Genomic DNA, 16,739 nt, shown 5'->3' on the forward strand with positions numbered 1-16,739 from the left:
TGTGCGGACTCCGATCTTAGTGGTGGAATGTGGATGCTCCGCGATTCACCGTACTGACTAGATTCATGACTGATTCACGACAGGGTGGACCTCGGGGAACACGGTTGAGAAATGGGTACATCGGGAGCAAAATCTGGCCCCGGAACAGGAAGGGAGTGTGATGGGCACTGCCTTCCCCGTGAAATCCACGCTGTGTCCGGGAGCGTGGATGTCATGCACTAACACTCGTTCAGGTATTGCCTCTCCGAGGTCGTGGGTCTGGAGTCTACTCTGACACGCTAATGACTGCACTTCTGTCTTCGGTAGCTCCCACCTCCACCCCTGGCGTCCTCCATGCGCCCGCGCCCCTGGTCGTCCTCTCTTCTCTCTGGGGGAATGGAAGTGCCAGGTGATCCCAGGGGCAGAAACTTTGGCTGTGACCCTGGGGGGTCTGGTCGACCAGTCGCGGGCATCGCGTGGGAGGACTCCCTGGGCCCGGAGACGGCCTGTTTTGAGAGGGATCCGGGAGACGCCGGCGGCGACGCAGTGTGCCTCCGCCGCATCCCCCTCCCCAACCTCCACCCCGACCCAGAGCGATCCATCCTTTGCTTCTTTTTCCGTGACGACTGACACTTGCAGGCATCGGTTGTCTTCGGGCATCACCTAGCGGCCACTGTTACTGAAAGTCGAGGTGGCACGGAGGGAGGTCTCGCCGAAACTTCACCGAGCCTGGGGCAACCGGTTTCTCGCCCTCCCTTCTGGAGGCCCCTCCCTCTCTCCCTCGTTGCCTAGGTAACCTCCGCCCTGGCGGGGGCCCTATTGTTCTTTTTTTTTTTTTTTTTTTTTTGAGACGGAGTCTGGCTCTGTAGCCCGGGCTGGACTGCAGTGGCCCGATCTCGGCTCACTGCAAGCTCCGCCTCCCAGGTTTACGCCATTCTCCTGCCTCAGCCTCCGGAGTAGCTGGGACTCCAGGCGCCCGCCACCTCGCCCGGCTAATTTTTTTTTGTATTTTAGTAGAGACGGGGTTTCACCGTGTTAGCCAGGATGGTCTCGATCTCCTGACCTCGTGATCCGCCCGTCTCGGCCTCCCAAAGTGCTGGGATGACAGGCTTGAGCCACCGCGCCCGGCCCCTGTTGTTCTTTTATCGTCGCTTTAGTTTTCTTTGTGTGTTGGTTTCTTTAATGCGCATAGACTCTTCGACTTGGGCTGTATGAGGGGTCAGTTTAATTTTCAAGTCGCCCCCCCACCACCCCCGCGGCTCCACCCCTCCCCCACGTTCCTTTACCTGAATTTAGTGAGTCAGTGAGGTGGGTTCCCCTCAACCTCCCCACCCCCCGCCTCCCAACATCCTGCTTGGAAACGTTCCGGAGCCAGCCGGGTGTGCCTCCATCTTCTCTCCCCCTCCCCCACCCCTTGCCGGCGATCTCATTCTTGCCAGGCTGACATTTGCATCGGTGGTAGTCAGGCCTCACTCAGTGGCCACCGTTTTTTGAGATGGGGGGGCGGCACGGTCCCACTTCCCCAGAGGCAGCTTGGGCCGATGGCATAGCCCTTGACCCGTGTGGGCAATCGGGCTGGTCTGGAGTTGTGGGGTTTCTCCCCCTCCCGCCTTCGCTCCTCAGGCCTCCCTCCGTAGGAAAGCTTCACCCCGGCTGGGTCTCAATCACCTTTGATCATGATGTTTTCTCTTCTCCTCCCTCCCTCCCGCCAGCATATTTCCACAATGGGAAGGGCGTCACAGCTCTAGTATGGGCCTTCTTAGTACTTGCCCCAAGTAGAAACGCTTTCTGAAAACTAACACTCTGCTCACTTAAGATTTCCAGGGGGCCGGGCGCGGTGGCTCAAGTCTGTCATCCCAGCACTTTGGGAGGCCGAAACGGGTGGATCACGAGGTCAGGAGATCGAGACCATCCTGGCTAACACGGTGAAAACCCGTCTCTACTAAAAAATACAAAAAACTAGCCGGGCGAGGTGGCGGGCGCCTGTAGTCCCAGCTACTCGGGAGGCTGAGGCAGGAGAAAGGCGTGAACCCGGAGGCGGAGCTTGCAGTGAGCTGAGATCCGGCCACTGCCCTCCAGCCTGGGCCACAGAGCAAGACTCCGTCTCAAAAAAAAAAAAAAAAAAAAAAAAAGATTTCCAGGGACGGTGCCTTGGCCCGTGTTTGTTGGCTTGTTTTGTTTTGTTTGTGTTTTTCCTTGTTCTTATTTGTTTCTTTTCAGGTGCAGTAGAAATCCCCAATTTTCGGCCGGGCACGGTGGCTCAAGCCTGTCATCCCAGCACTTTGGGAGGCCGAGACGGGCGGATCACGAGGTCAGGAGATCGAGACCATCCTGGCTAACACGGTGAAACCCCGTCTCTACTAAAATACAAAAAAAAAATTAGCCCGGCGAGGTGGCGGGCGCCTGTACTCCCAGCTACTCGGGAGGCTGAGGCAGGAGAATGGCGTGAACTCGGGAGGCGGGGCTTGCAGGGAGCTGAGATCCGGCCACTGCACTCCAGCCTGGGCAACAGAGCCAGACTCCGTCTCAAAAAAAAAAAAAAAAAAAAAAAAAAAGAAATCCCCAATTTTCAGGAAGACGTGTATTTTCCCCAAGACAGGTTAGCTGCTGTTTTCTCCTGTTGTTAACTAGTGCATTTGTGACTCTCTCGACATGTAGTGAGAGCCGGTTGATGTGTACTATACTTCATGAGATCTTATTTTCTAGAAATCCATAAGCAGATGCTCCTGCTGCTCCTGCTGCTGCTGCTGCTCTTGTTGCTGTTGTTGCTGTTGTTGTTTTCAAAGCATACCCCGGCCACCGTTTATGGGATCAAAAGCATTATAAAATATGTGTAATTATTTCTTGAGCACGCCCTTCCTCCTCCTCTCTCCGTCTCTCTGTCTGTGTCTGTGTCTCTCTTTCTCTGTCTGTCTTCTCCCTCTCTCTCTCTGTGTGCCTCTCTCTCTCTCTCTCCCCCCCCATCTGTTTGCTTCTCTCTCTCTCTGTCTGTTTCTCACTATCTCTCTCTGCCCATCTCTGTCTGTCTCTCTCTCTCTCTCTCTCTCTCTCTGCCTATTTCTCTCTGTGTGTCTGTCTTCTGTCTTACTCTCTTTCTCTTCCTGTCTGTCTGTCTGTCTGTCTCTCTCTGTCTCTCTCTCCCGTCTGTCTGTTTCTCTCTCTCTCTCTCTCTCTCTCTCTCTCTCTCTCTCTCTCTTTCTGTGTGTTTCTCTCTGTCTCTCTCTGTCCCTCTCTGTCTTTGTCTGTCTGTCTCTCTGTCTGTCTCTGTCTGCCTTCTCTCTCTCTCTCTCTCTCTGCCTGTCTGTTTCTCTCTCTCTCTCTCTCTCTCTCTCTCTCTCTCTCTCTCTCTGCCTGTCTGTTTCTCTCTCTCTCTCTCTCTCTCTCTCTCTGCCTGTCTGTTTGTCTCTCTCTCTCTCTCTCTCTCTCTCTCTCTCTCTGCCTGTCTGTCTCTCTCTCTCTCTCTCTCTCTCTCTCTCTCTCTCTCTCTGTCTCTCTGTCGCTCGCTCTCTCCGTGTCGGTCTTCTGCCTTAGTCTCTTTCTCTTCCTGTCTGTCTGTCTGTCTCTCTCTCTCTCTCTCTTTCTCTGTCTTTCTCTCCCCCTGTCTGTCTGTTTCTCTCTGTCTCTCTCTCTCCCCCCCTCTTTCTATGCGTTTCTCTCCGTCTCTCTCTGTCCATCTCTGTCTCTCTCTCTCTCTCTCTCTCTCTCTCTCTCTCTCTCTCTCTGCGCCTGTCTCTCTCCCTGTGTCTGTCTTCTGTCTTACTCTATTTCTCTGCCTGTCTTTCAGTCTGTGGCTTTGTCTCTCTCTCCCTGTCTGTGTCTCTCTGTCTCTCTCTGCCTGTGTTTCTCTCACTGTGTCTGTCTTCTGTCTGATTCTCTTTCTCTGCCTGTCGCTCCCTCTTTCTGTCTGTTTCTCTGTCTCAGTGCGTCTCTGTCCCTTTCTCTCTCTCTCTCTCTCTCTCTCTCTCTCTCTCTCTCTCTCTCTCTCTCTCTCTCTTTCTCTGTCTGTCTTTTGTCTTACTTTGTTTCTCTGCCTGCCTGTGTGCCTGCCTGCCTGTCTGTCTGTCTCTCTCTCTGTCTGTCTCTCTCTCTCCCTTTTGGTCTGTTTCTCTCTGTCTCTCTCTCTGTCTCTCTCTCTCTCTGTCTCTCTCTGTGTGTATCTTTGTATCTCTGTCTGTCTCTCTCTCGCTCTCGCTATCTCCCACCTTCTCTTTCTTTGCCAAAAGAGCTCAAGTACCTCTAATGTAATCCAGTACCAAGGCCTCAATTCTTAACTTTAGACACCCCAGATTTGATCTTCCCACAGAATGCTGTACAGAAGTGGTGAGTTGATTTCTGGACTTGGATACCTCAGAGATACTACATAATAATAAAGATACCACCCTAAAATCTGGGGTTGCTTCTCCCTCGAGTGTCTCAAAAAAATCATACCTCTGTTCACCTAGGATGCTGGGAGGGTTTTCTCAATGTGCCTCTGCCCGTGTCCTAAAGGACCTGGGACCAAGCCCTGTCCGTTCTGTCTCAAATCTGTATCTGCAAGCACTTCTCAAATCTGTATCTGAAAGCACTTCAAAGAACCACTGGCTCTGTGAAAATATCCCAGAAGTGGCTTCGGCCTCTTGGCTAGGAGGCCTAAGCCTGCTGAGACCTTGCCTGCCCAGGATTCTGTGTGAACAAAAGTGCCTCTGCTGAGAGCTGGGATCCTCGGGACCATGCTTGCTAGCGCTGGATGAGTCTCCGGAAGGATGCACGGGACTCCGCAAAGCTGACCTCTCCCAACGAGGTCAAAGGCATCCCTGTGCATTGGCCCGAGGCCTCCAACGTACATCACCCGTCACCATCACCATCACCATCACCATCACCATCACCATCACCGTCAGCATCCTGGCGAGCCTGCCCGAGGCCCCAACTACCGGGAGACACTTGGGAGCCCGGCCTTCCTCGGTTAAAGTCCAAAGGGACGGCGACTTCCATCCACCAGGTCTCCACTGAACTGCGAAGATGCGGAGCGTAGGGCAGAGAGGGGACGTGGAGGGGAGACGTCCTGACAGGCGATGAGTTCCCTAGGCTCTGGCGACCCCAACCACGACCCACGGTCCCGGGCACCCGTGGGACACCATCGCTTTTTCCCTTCCTCTGTCCACAGCCGCCCCCACCCCATCCCATCCCCCACCCCACGCACACGCGCTGGAGGTTACAAAACCACACGGCGTGAATAGAGCCTGACGGAGTGAGAGAGACCATTTCACGAGTCGGGGGGTGGGTCGGGGGGTGGGGGGGGGGTTCTGTAGAGAGCCCGATTCTCCCTCGTGGGTGGCTACAGGCTAGAAATGAATCTCGCTTCTTGGGCGGAGGGGCTTCCTTAGGCAGTCACGTTTCCGGGAGTATCTCTCAAACCCTCCCTTGAGGCCACAAAATAGATTCCACCCCACCCCTCGACGTTTCCCTGTTTTCCCGGGTGCTGGACGTATCCTGTCAAGAGACCCGAGGGTGACTCGTTGCGTTAAACACCTTGATTGGCTTTGTGAGTTTGTTTCTGAGATGCGGTCTCGCTCTGTCCCCCCGACTGGAGTGCAGTGGCATGATCTCAGCTCACTGCAACCTCTGCCTCCCGGGTCCCAGCGATTCTCCTGCCTTCAGCGGCACCATGCCCGGCTCCTCTTTTAATTTGTAGTAGACACGGGGTTTCGCCCTGTTTCACTGCCTTTCACTGTAGAGTCTCGATAAGAGCCACACCTCGTTCTGTGCCACAGAATGACTTCTTTATCATGCCGACTCTGGAAAGCCCGGCCCCTTGTGATCCATTTCAAACCGAGAGTCACCTCATGTTTGGAAAGCGGATCCGCTCCCAAGTTCGGTGGAGGGATGTGACATATGTAGGACGAGGGACTCTCTTTCTTCTGAGTCGGTCTGCACGGTGGGGCCTAGGGCTGGAGCTCTCTCTGTGCGGACCGCTGGCTCCCTCTGCCTGGGGTTCCATCGGCCCCACCCTAGAACGAGGGCCTTGGCAGACTCTGGCCCTTCCTGGCCCTTAAGTCGCTGTCAGAAACCCCATCTCGCGCTCGGATGTCCTGAATGACTGTGGCTTGCGCCTCTCTGGAAACATTTGAAATCTATCCTCTACGCGTGGCCACCTAAAACCACAGGAGCTTGGGACACACGGCCGCCATCCACCTCACTGGTTTTGGGAGAGAATGCTGAAAGTCTCTTGCCGACTCTCTCTCTCTTGACTTGAGTTCTTCACGGGCGTCTGGTTAAGACGCAGTGAGACCAGATGTGTGAACTCAGGCCGGGTGCTGGTGGCTCACGCCTGTAACCCCAACACTTTGGGAGGCCGAGGCCATCCATAGGATCCCTTAGAGGAATCCCCTAACCCCGGGGAAGTTGAGGCTGCAGTGAGCCATAATGGTGTCAGTGCACTCCAGCCTGGGCGAAAGACAGAGCGAGACCCTGTCACAGACAGACAGACAGACAGACAGACAGACAGACAGACAGACACGCAGGCAGGCAGGCAGGCAGGCAGGTAGACAGCAGCTGTATTATGTTCTTCTCAGGGTGGGAAGCAAAAATAACAGCAGACAGCACTTAACGTTTCTGTTGTTGTTCTTGTTTTGGACGGAGTTTTCACTCTTGTTGCCCACGCTGGAGTGCAATGGCCACCATCTCGAGGGATCCGCCTGCCCTCGGCCTCCCAAAGTGCGGGGATGACAGGCGTGAGCGTACCGCACCCGGCTCCCCCCCCCCCCCCCCATCCGCCCCCCAACCACCACCGCTTGTCTTCCGGACAGTTTTACGGCACAGTGTTTGGTTGGCCTGCTTACATTCATTCTACATAGAAATTTAGGATGTCAGCTTCTGGCCTCATGGACTCCGAGCTGAGGAGTCCCCTGGTCTGTCTATCACAGGACCGTACACGTAAGGAGTAGAAAAACCGCAACGTTCAAAATCAGTAATTTTGTGATACAGAAATACACGGATTCACCCAAAACACGGAAACTTTTACAAATTGTCTTTGTTAGTCCTGATGTCTGTGTCAGTGATTCTTTTAGGTTTGGACCTTGACCGAGAGAATTTCCAGTCGGTCTCTCGTCTCTCGTCTCTCGTCTCTCGTCTCTCGTCTCCGGACGGACAGAAGTTCCAGATGATCCGATGGGTGGGGGGGGTCTTAGGCTGTGTGCCCCCAGGGGCCCTGGTCGATTAGTTGTGGGGATCGCCTGGGAGGGCGCGGTGACCCACTGTGCTGTGGGGGCCTCCATCCTTCCGCCTCCCGCCTCCCCCTCCAGGCGATCCCAATTCATTCCAGGCTGACAGTCTCATTGGCAGACGTCGGGCATCACCTAGCGGCCACTGTTACTCTGAAAATGGAGGCCTCAACAGAGGAAGGAAGCTCAGGCCGCCTGCGCACAGCCTGGGGCAACTGTGTCTTCTCCACCGCCCCCGCCCCCACCTCCAAGCTCCCCCCTTCTTGGTTGCCTAGGAAATGGCCACTTTGACGACTGGGCCGGAGTGACCTTTGATCAGGCAGCATAAGTAAGTAAATCAATCAATCAATCAATACATAAATGTAAATACAATACAATTTATGTATTGTATTATGTACAATAAAGTAGTACGGGCGTGGTGGCTCACGCCTGTCCTCCCAGCACTTTGGGAGGCCGAGGCGGGCAGATCACCTGAGGTCGGCAGTTCGAGACCAGCCTGACCCACATGGAGAAACCCCGTCTCTACTGAAAATACCAAATTAGCGGGGCGCAGTGGCACATGCCTGTAATCCCAGCTACTCGGGAAGGGAAACTGAGGCAGGAGAATTGCTTGAACCTGGGAGGCGGAGATCGCAGTGAGGCGAGATGGCGCCATTGCGCTCCAGTCTGAGCAACAGGCGCGAAACTGCGTCTCAAAAAAAAAGCAAAAAACAAAAAAGCAAACCAAAACACAAACAAACTAACAAACACACAAAAAAACACCATTCTCTGTGAAACTGCTTTGTAGTGTGTGTATTCGTCTCACAGAGTTAAACCTTTCTTTTGAATCAGCAGGTTGGAAGGATGTTTTTGTAGAATCTGTCTATGTACATTTAGGAGACCCTTGTGTCGTATGGTGAAAAAATCTTATGTTTTCAGATAAAAACGAGAGAGAAGGTCTTCATGAAACAGCTTTCTGTTGTGTGGATTCCTCATACAGAGTTAAAACTGCCTTTGGATTCAGCAGTTTGGAAGCAGCATGGACATTTGGGAGCCCATTGGGGCCTATTGTGAGAAAGCGAACATCCCCACCCCAGAAATAATAAAGCAGCTCTCTATGATACTGCTTTGTGATGTGTGGATTCATGCCACAGAATTACAACAAATTTTTGATTTAGGAGGTTTGAAGCAGTCTTTCTGTAGAATCCGCGAATATGCCTTTGGGAGCCCATTGAGGCCTACTGTGAAAAACCGAATATCCCCAAATGAAAACTAGAAAGAAGCTGTCTCTGAAACTGCTTTGTGGTGTGTGGATTCATCTCACAGAGTGAAACCTTTCTTTTGATATACCAGGTTGGAAGCGCCCCTTTTGTAGAATCTACAAAAGGGCATTTGGGAGCTGTTTGAGGCCTAGGGTGAAAAACAGAAAATCGGTAGATAAAAACTAACAAGAAGCTATCTGCAAAACTGCTTTGCGATGTGTAGATTCCTCTGACAGAGTTACATCTTTCTGTTGATTCAGCAGATTGGAAGCATTTTGGGGGGGGTGTGTGTGTGTGTGTGTGTGTGTGTGTGTGTGTGTGTGTGTGTTTTGACAGAGTCTCACTCTGTCCCCCAGGCTGGAGTGCAGTGACACCATCTCGGCTCGCTGCAACCTCTGCCTCCCAGTTGAAGGGATTCTCCTGCCTCAGCCTCCCAAGTAGTTGGGGTTACAGGCACCCGCTACCAGGCCCGGCTAATTTTTTGTATTCTTGGTAGAGATGGGGTTTCATCGTTTTGGCCAGGCTGGTCTTGAACTCCTGACCTCAGGTGATCCACCCACCTCTGCCTCCCAAAATGCTGGGATGACAGGCGTGAGCCACTGCACGCGGCCGATTGGAAGCAGTTTTTTGGCAGAATCTTCAAAGGGACATTTGGGAGCCCTTTGTGGCTTATGGTGACACTGAACATCCCCAGATGAAAACGAGAAAAAATGCTACTGGTGAAACTGCTTCTTGACGTGTGGATTCACCTCGAACGGATACATCTGTTGAACCAGGAGGTTGGAAACACGCTTTCTGTAGAATCTGTGAAGGGACATTTGGAAACCCATTGAGGCCTACGTTGAAAAACAGAATATCCACAGATTGAAACAAGAAAGACGCTATCTGTCAAATTGATTCGTGATGCGCAGATTGATCTCTCAGCGATAAACCATTCTTTTGATTCATCATGTTAGAAACACTTTTTTTTGGCAGTCTCTCTGAACGGATTTTTGGGAGCCCCTTTAGGCCTATGGCGAATAACCAAATATTCCCAGATAAAAATGAGAAAGAATGTATTTGAGAAACTGCTTTGCGATGTGTGGACTCATCCTAAAGAGTTACACCTTTCTTTTGATTAGGCGGGTTGGAGACGCTCTCTTTGTAGAGATTCCAAAGGGACGTGTGGGAGCCCTTGAGGCCTATGGTGACAAACTGAATATCCCCAGACAAAGACCAGAGAGAATATTTCATTGAATCTGCTTCGTGATGTCTGGATTTATCTGCCAGCGCAGAACGTATTCTTTGTTTGTTTGTGTGTGTGTGTGTGAGTCAGCAGGTTGGAAATGCTCTTTTTGTTGAGTGTGTGGGAAGACATTTCCAAGCCCATTAATTCCGGTTGTCCAAACCAGATTGTCCCCCCGAGAAAAGCCATGAAGAAGCGAAACGATCTGTGAAACTGCTTTGCGTGACTGGATGCATCTCACAGAGTTAAACCTTTCTTTTGATTCACGTGTTGGAAACACGCTTTCTCTAGAATTTGCCAAGGCATATTTGGGAGCCCATGGAGGCCTATGTTGAAAAATCAAATATCCCCAGAGAAGCAGTAGAAAGAAGCTATCTGTGAATTGGCTTTGTGAGATGTGGATTCATCTCACAGAGTTAAACCCGTGTTTCGGTTCAGCAGGTTGGAAACACTTCTGTGGTAGAATCTGCAAAAGGATATTTGGGACTCCTTTGAGGCCAATGGTGGAAAAGCACATATTTCCTGATAACAGCTAGAAGGAAGCTACCTGAGAAACTGCTTTGTGTGTGGATTCCTCGCACAGAGGTACAACTGTATTTGGACTCAGCGGATTGGAAGCACTCTTTTAGTAGAATCTGTGAAAATAATGTGGGCTGCAATTGAGGCCTAGGGTGAAAAACAGATTATCCCCAGATAAAAACTGAAGAGAGCCTATGTGTGAAACGGTTTTGTAATGTGGGGATTCCTCTCACAAAGTGAAAGCGTTCTTTTGATACGTCGGTTTGGAAATATTCTTCTTAAGGGAATCGGCGAAGGGACTTTGGGAGCCCCTTGAAACCTGTGGAGAAAAACCGACACTCCCCAGAGAAAAACCAGAAATAAACTATCATCGGGACTGATTAGTGATCTGTGGATACATGTTACAGAGTTAAACTTTTCTTTGGATTCAAAATGTTGGAAACACTGTGTTTGCAGAATCTCTGAAGAAAGGACATTGCAAAGACCATTGAGGCCCAAGGGGAGGTCTCTCACTCTCTCTCTCTCTCTCTCTCTCTCTCTCTCTCTCTCTCTCTCTCTGTTTCTCACTGTGTCTCTCTGTCCGTCTCAAAAAATAAGAAAGGATGGATACATGCATACATACATACATACATGCATGCATGCATGCATGCATGCATACATACAATTAAAAATTAGGAAGAAAATAAAATGAATAACTCGGCCCGGCGCGGTGGCTCAAGCCTGTCATCCCAGCGCTTTGGGACGCCGGGGGCGGTGGATCGCTGGATCACGAGGTGGTCAGATCAGCAGGGCCAGTATGGTGAAACCCCGTCCGTCTCCAGTCAAAAGACCAAAAATTAGCCGGGCATGGTCGTGCGCGTCTGTAATCTCAGCTACTCGGGAGGCCGAGCTGAGGCAGGAGAATCGCTTGAACCTGGGAGGCGGAGGTTGCAGTGAGCCGAGATCGCGCCGCTGTACACCAGCCTGGGCGAGAGAGCGAGGCAACCTCTCCAAAAAATACTACTACTACTAATAAATTAATACATAAACGAATAAAAATGAAAGTAAAATAAAAAATAAAACTAAAAAGGACAAGGAAAAGGAAATAATTAAAAAGTGAGTTTCCGGGAAGAGAGGGAAGAAAAAAAAAAGGAAAGAAAAAAGACAACAGTCCCACAGTGACATAAACATATGCCTCTCGCCTTTCGAGGCGTCAGTGATGCTACGAATGATGCGTAATGTTTTTTTTTAACTTCCTTTTATGTTATTCTCGTTTATTGTTTGACACGAGCCTCGGAGGCCCTCCCTCCCTCCGTCCCACTCCCTCGTTGCCCAGACAACTTCAGGAGACAGGCCCTGGCTGGGCCAGATTGTTCTTCTCTTTGAGCAGTTGTTTCCCTGTCTTTCTTCGTGTCTTTAACCCGTGTGGACTCTTCTGCTCGGATTTCACAGATGGCAGCTCCACTTCCGGCCTTGTTGTTTAGTGGGGGCTTTCCTGATTCTCCCCGCATGTAGTGAAAGCAGAGAGATTCGCCTCTCCCACTCCCCCCCTCTCTTTCTTTGTTGCTTTCTTGCTTTTTCTTTCTGTCTCTTTCTATCTTTCTGTCATGCTTTCTTGCTGTCTTGTTTTCTTGCTTTCTTGCTTTGCCTTTCTTCCTGTCTGTCTTTCCTCTGTCTTCTTTTTTTCTTTCTTCTCTCGTCTTTCTTTCTCGCTGTTTTTCTCCCTCTCTCTCTCTTTCTTCTTTCTTTCTTTCTTTCTTTCTCTCTTTCTTTCCTTCTTTCTCTCTTTCTCTTTTTCTCTTTCTTTCTCTCTCTCTTTCTTTGTCTGTCTTCCTTCCTTCCTTCCTTCCTTCCTTCCTTCCTTCCTTCCTTCCTTCCTTCCTTCCTTTCTTTCTTCCTTTCTTCCTTTCTTTCCTTCATTTTCTCTCTCTCTCTCTCCCAGCCTCTGAAAGTGCTGGGATCACAGGCGTCAGCCACCGTGCCTGGCCTATTTGCTCATGTTATTTTATTTTTTATGTATTTATTTTCATCTATTCATTCATGTGTATAAATACAAATATTTTCTTTCTTTCTTTCTTTTTTTATGTATGTATGTATGTATGTATGTATGTATGTATGTATTTATTTATTTATTCATTTTTTTTTTTTTTTTTTTTTTTTTTTTGAGACGGAGTCTCGCTCTGTCGCTCAGGCTGAAGTGCAGTGGCCGGATCTCAACTCACTGCAAGCTCCGCCTCCCGGCTTCACGCCATTCTCCTGCCTCAGCCTCCCAAGTAGCTGGGACTACAGGCACCCGCCACCTCGCCCGGCTAGTTTGTTTTTTGGATTTTTCAGTAGAGACGGGGTTTCACCATGTTAGCCGGGATGGTCTCGATCAAGACAAATATTTTCATCTGTTTTGATGTATTTTTATATCTCATATTTAGCTAAAAATGCAAATATTTATGCTGTTATTTGTTCTTTTCTTTCTTTCTCTCCTTTGTGTTTTTCTTCCCTTCTTTCTTTCTCTGTCTCCCTCTCTATGTTTTCCTCCCTCCCTCCCTCCCTCCCTCCCTGCCTCCCTCCCTTTCTCTCTTGTTCGTTTCTCTTCCGTGCTTTCTTTATTTCTTTTATTCCGTTTCTGTCCTTCTTTTCTGTTTCCTCTGTTTCTTTTTCCCTTCTTTCCTCATTCTTTCTCTCTGTTTCAGGTTTCTTTCCTTTCCATCTCTCCTGTAAAAATGTAACCTTTGAAAAGTGACGTTTCATCATCTTCATTTTCCACGTGGTCTCCCTTTTCTCTCCCTTTTCCTTCCTCCCTCTCTCCCTGCTCCCTTCCCTCCCTCCCTTCCTTTCACCATCTGTCTCTTCTCTCCATTCCCTCCCTCCCTCCCTGCCTCCCTCCCTCCCTCCCTCCGTCTCTGTCTGGATTCAGGAAGAGCCTACGGCAATCTGTGTCTCCCTGTGTCCTCAACGGCCCGCGACCGAGTCCTTGCTTGCTGTTTCTCCCTCCGAGATGCCTCTCCGAACATCCACACGCCGTGGGTTGTCTTCTGACTCTGTCGCGGTCGATGCAGAGACAGGCTTTGGGGACCGTTTCTGTGGGGTTGGGGTAGAGGGGCTGCGTTTTCGGCCTCGGGATAGCGTTTCTCGACTCACGGTTTCGGTTTCGCGGTCGGCGGGCCGGCCTGCCATCCGGATCTGTCTTGGTGACGTTCGCGACGGTTGTCGGACTCCATCTGGCGGCCGCTTTTATATCGTTCCCTTGGCTTCCGGAGCTGCGGTGGCAGCTGCCGAGGGAGGGGACCGTCCCCGCTGTGAGCTAGGCAGAGCTCCGGAAACACCGCGGTCGTCAGCCGGGCTGTCCCGGTCGCGCCAGAGCTCTGGCGCGTCGCTTGTGAGTCAGAGCTCGGGCGTGCAGGCTTATGTGGGGAGAGGTTGTCGCTGCGCTTTCGGGCCTGAGCCGGGTGTGGGGCTGCCGGGGTTGGTCGACCAGCACGCCGCAGCTCAGCTCCCGAGGCCTGACCCGCGACCCGCGGGGACCCACCGGGCTTGGGGCGGGAGGCTGGGGACACCCTTCCCGGCCCGGTCGCGGGCCCGCGCGCATCCTGGCCGTCTGAGGCAGCGGCCGAATTTTTTTTTCCCCAAGTCCCCGTGGGGAGCCGGGGACCGTCCTGCCTCGTCCCCCGGGTGCCGGGGAGCGGTCCCCGGGCCCGGCCGCCGTCCCTCTGCCGTGACCTTTTGTTTTCAAGTCCCCGTGGGGAGTCGGAGAGCGCTCCCTGAGCGCGCGTGCGGCCCGAGGGGTCACACTTGGCCGGCCTTCGGTCCCTCGTGTGTCCCGGTCGTACGAGAGGACGGCCGAAAACGCTTCCGAGTCTCGCTCTGGAGACACGGGCCGGCCCCTGCGTGGCACGGGTGGCCGGGAGGACGTCCCTGGCCCGGCGCTGCTCCGGCGTGTGTCCTGGGGTCGACCAGAGGGCCCTGGGTGCTCCGTGTCTGGCTGCGATGGTGGCGATTTTGGGGACAGATGTCCGTGTCGCGGGTTCCCTGGGCCGGCGGCGTGGTCGGTGGCTCGACCTCCTGTCCCCTGGGGAGGTATATCTTTCACTCCGAGCCGGCATTTTGGGCCACCGGGTTATTGCTGACACGCTGTCCTCTGGCGACTTGTCGCTGGAGAGGTCGGGCCTCTGGATGCGTGGTGGGCCTCTGGGCCTCCCGGTGACCCGGCTAGCCGGCCCTGCTCGTGCTGGAGCCGCCTGCTGGGGCCCGTGTGTGCCTGGTCTCTCGTGCGTCTGAGCGTCCCGACTCCCGGTGCCGCCTTGGGTCCGGGTCTCTGACCCACCCGGGGGCGGCGGGGAAGGCGGCGCGGGCTTACCCTGCCGCTGCGCGCTCCCTGCTGTGGGCACCTGGGGCGGCCGTGACAACCCCACTCCCGCTGGCTCCGTGCCGTGCGTGTCAGGCGTTCCTCGTCTCTGCCGGGTTGTCTGCCGCCCCTTCCCCGGAGCTGGGGGTGGTCAGGCTGATCTGCTCGCTGGCCTCCGGGGAGGCTGTGGCTGACTGACCGACCGACCCCGCTCCGGGGTTGCTTTCCCTGATTGATGTGGTGATGTCGTGCTCTCCCGGGCCGGGACCGAGCCGCGGCGGGCGAGGGGCGGCCATTCATGGTGAATGGGACCCGTTCTTCTCGTCCCGCCCGCGGGGGCCCCCTGTCTCTCGTCCCCGCCTGTGAGCGGTGCGTTGGGAGGCACTGGGGTGCGGAACCCGGCCTGACCTTGCTGTCCCGCCCCCGCCGTCTGCCTCGTGGCGTTCGGCGGGGGTCGGCGGGGTCCTCTGACGCAGCAGGCACCCCTCGCTTTCGCCTCTTGTGGTTGTCGCCTCGCGGGCCGCCCCCCTCCGCGGCGGTGGGGGTGCTGTCCCGCCGGCCCGTCGTGCTGCCCTCTCGGGCGTTGCACGAGCGCTGGCTCTGCCTGGGTCTTTTGCGGTGCTCCTGGAGCGCTCCGGGTTGTCCCTCAGGTGCCCGAGGCCGAGCGGTGGTGTGTCGCTCCCACCCCCAGCGCCCCCTCCTCCGGTCGCCGCCACGGTGCTGGCGCGTTGGGTCCTGAGGGAGTTCGTTGGGTGTGGGCCGAGGCGGTCGAGTGAGACGCGCCCCTCCCCCACGCGGGGAAGGGCGCCGCCTGGTCCGGCGAGCGCACGTCCCGTGCCTCCCCTCTGGCGGGTGAGCGCGGGCCGTGTGAGCGGTCGCGGTGGGCTCGGGCCGGCCACGCGTGCGCCGGCCGGCCGCCGAGGGGCTGCCGTTCTGCCTCCGACCGGTCGTGCGTGGGTTCACTGGAGGTGCTTTACCTCGCAGAAAGGAGGTGGGTGGACGGCGGGGGGGGCCTTTGGGGGCTGTGCGCACGCGCGCCAGCCGGGCCCCTGCCCTGACCGTGAACGCTCAAGGTTGCCGCGGGTTTCTTCTCCTCGCGCCACACGCCCCCTCCCTTCCCCAGGTGTCCCCGAGCGCCTCTGTGGGCCCGACGAGGGGCGACTGGCGGGTGGGGAGTGTGACCCACCCTCGGTGAGAAAGCCTTCTCTAGCGATCCGAGAGGCGTGCCTTGGGGTACCGGATCCCCCGGCCTGCCGCCTCTCTCTGCGTTGTGGTAGCGCTGCCGTAGCGACTCGCTTGCAGAGAGCCCTCCCCCGCTGCTCCCCCCTCGACGGGATGAGGCTGGGGAAACGGTGAGGGTTCCGCCGGACCCCGCGGTGGGGGCCGAGCGTGCGGCTCGTCGTCTACTGTGGCCCGCGCCTCCCCCTTCCGTGTTGGGGGAGGATCCCGCTGGGCCGGGCCCGACGTCCTAGCGGATTGGGAAGGCTGCCGCGAGCGGCGGGTGCGCGTGGCACTCCGTCCGGCGCGGGACGCCGCTGTGAGCCGGCTCTCCGCCCGCTCCCGTGCCGAGCCGCGACCGGTGCCGGTGACCGCGTTCGCGTGGCGCGGGGTTGGGCCGCCTGGCTCTTGGGGAGCGAGCCGTCCCCACGGGGGGTGCGCCGGTCTCCCGGAGCGGGACCGGGTCCGGGACGGACGAGAAACGAGCGATATGTGGCCCCTGGTGTTGGGCTTGTGGCTGAGGTTGCTTCGGGGCCCCCGGTGGCAGGACCCGGGGCTCGTGAGGGGGGTTGCTCGGTGGGTTGCCCAAGGGCCGTTCGGCGTCCCAGGCGGGGCGCCGCGGGACCGCCCTCGTGTCTGTGGCGGTGGGATCCCGTGGCCGTGTTTTCCTGGTGGCCCGGCTGTGCCTGAGGTTTTCTGCCCGAGTAGCCCTCCGCGGGTTCCCCGTGCCCTCGTCCCCGTGGCCCCCTGGCTCCTTGCCTGCCTTGTGCCCCTTTTCCCCGCCCGCCGCCTGCCGATCTTCTCTTCCCCGAGCGGCTCATCGGCTTCTACGCTGTTGGCCGCCCCGTCTGGGCCCGAACCCGGCTCCGCCTTCTGGGGGCGTCGCCGCCGGCCACGCTGGTTGGCCCGGTGTCCGCGTCCCCATGGCGCGCGCCTTCGGGACCGGGTCGGCGGCGCCCCGCGTGGGGCCCGGTGGGCGCCCGGAGGGTTTGGGTCGGCCTTTCCGGCGTGTTGCGGGGGAGAGCGGGTTCCGGGGGCTC

The sequence above is a fragment of the Chlorocebus sabaeus genome, unplaced genomic scaffold, assembly GCF_047675955.1.
Source record: "Chlorocebus sabaeus isolate Y175 unplaced genomic scaffold, mChlSab1.0.hap1 unalloc_scaffold_980, whole genome shotgun sequence".
Classification (NCBI taxonomy): domain Eukaryota; kingdom Metazoa; phylum Chordata; class Mammalia; order Primates; family Cercopithecidae; genus Chlorocebus; species Chlorocebus sabaeus.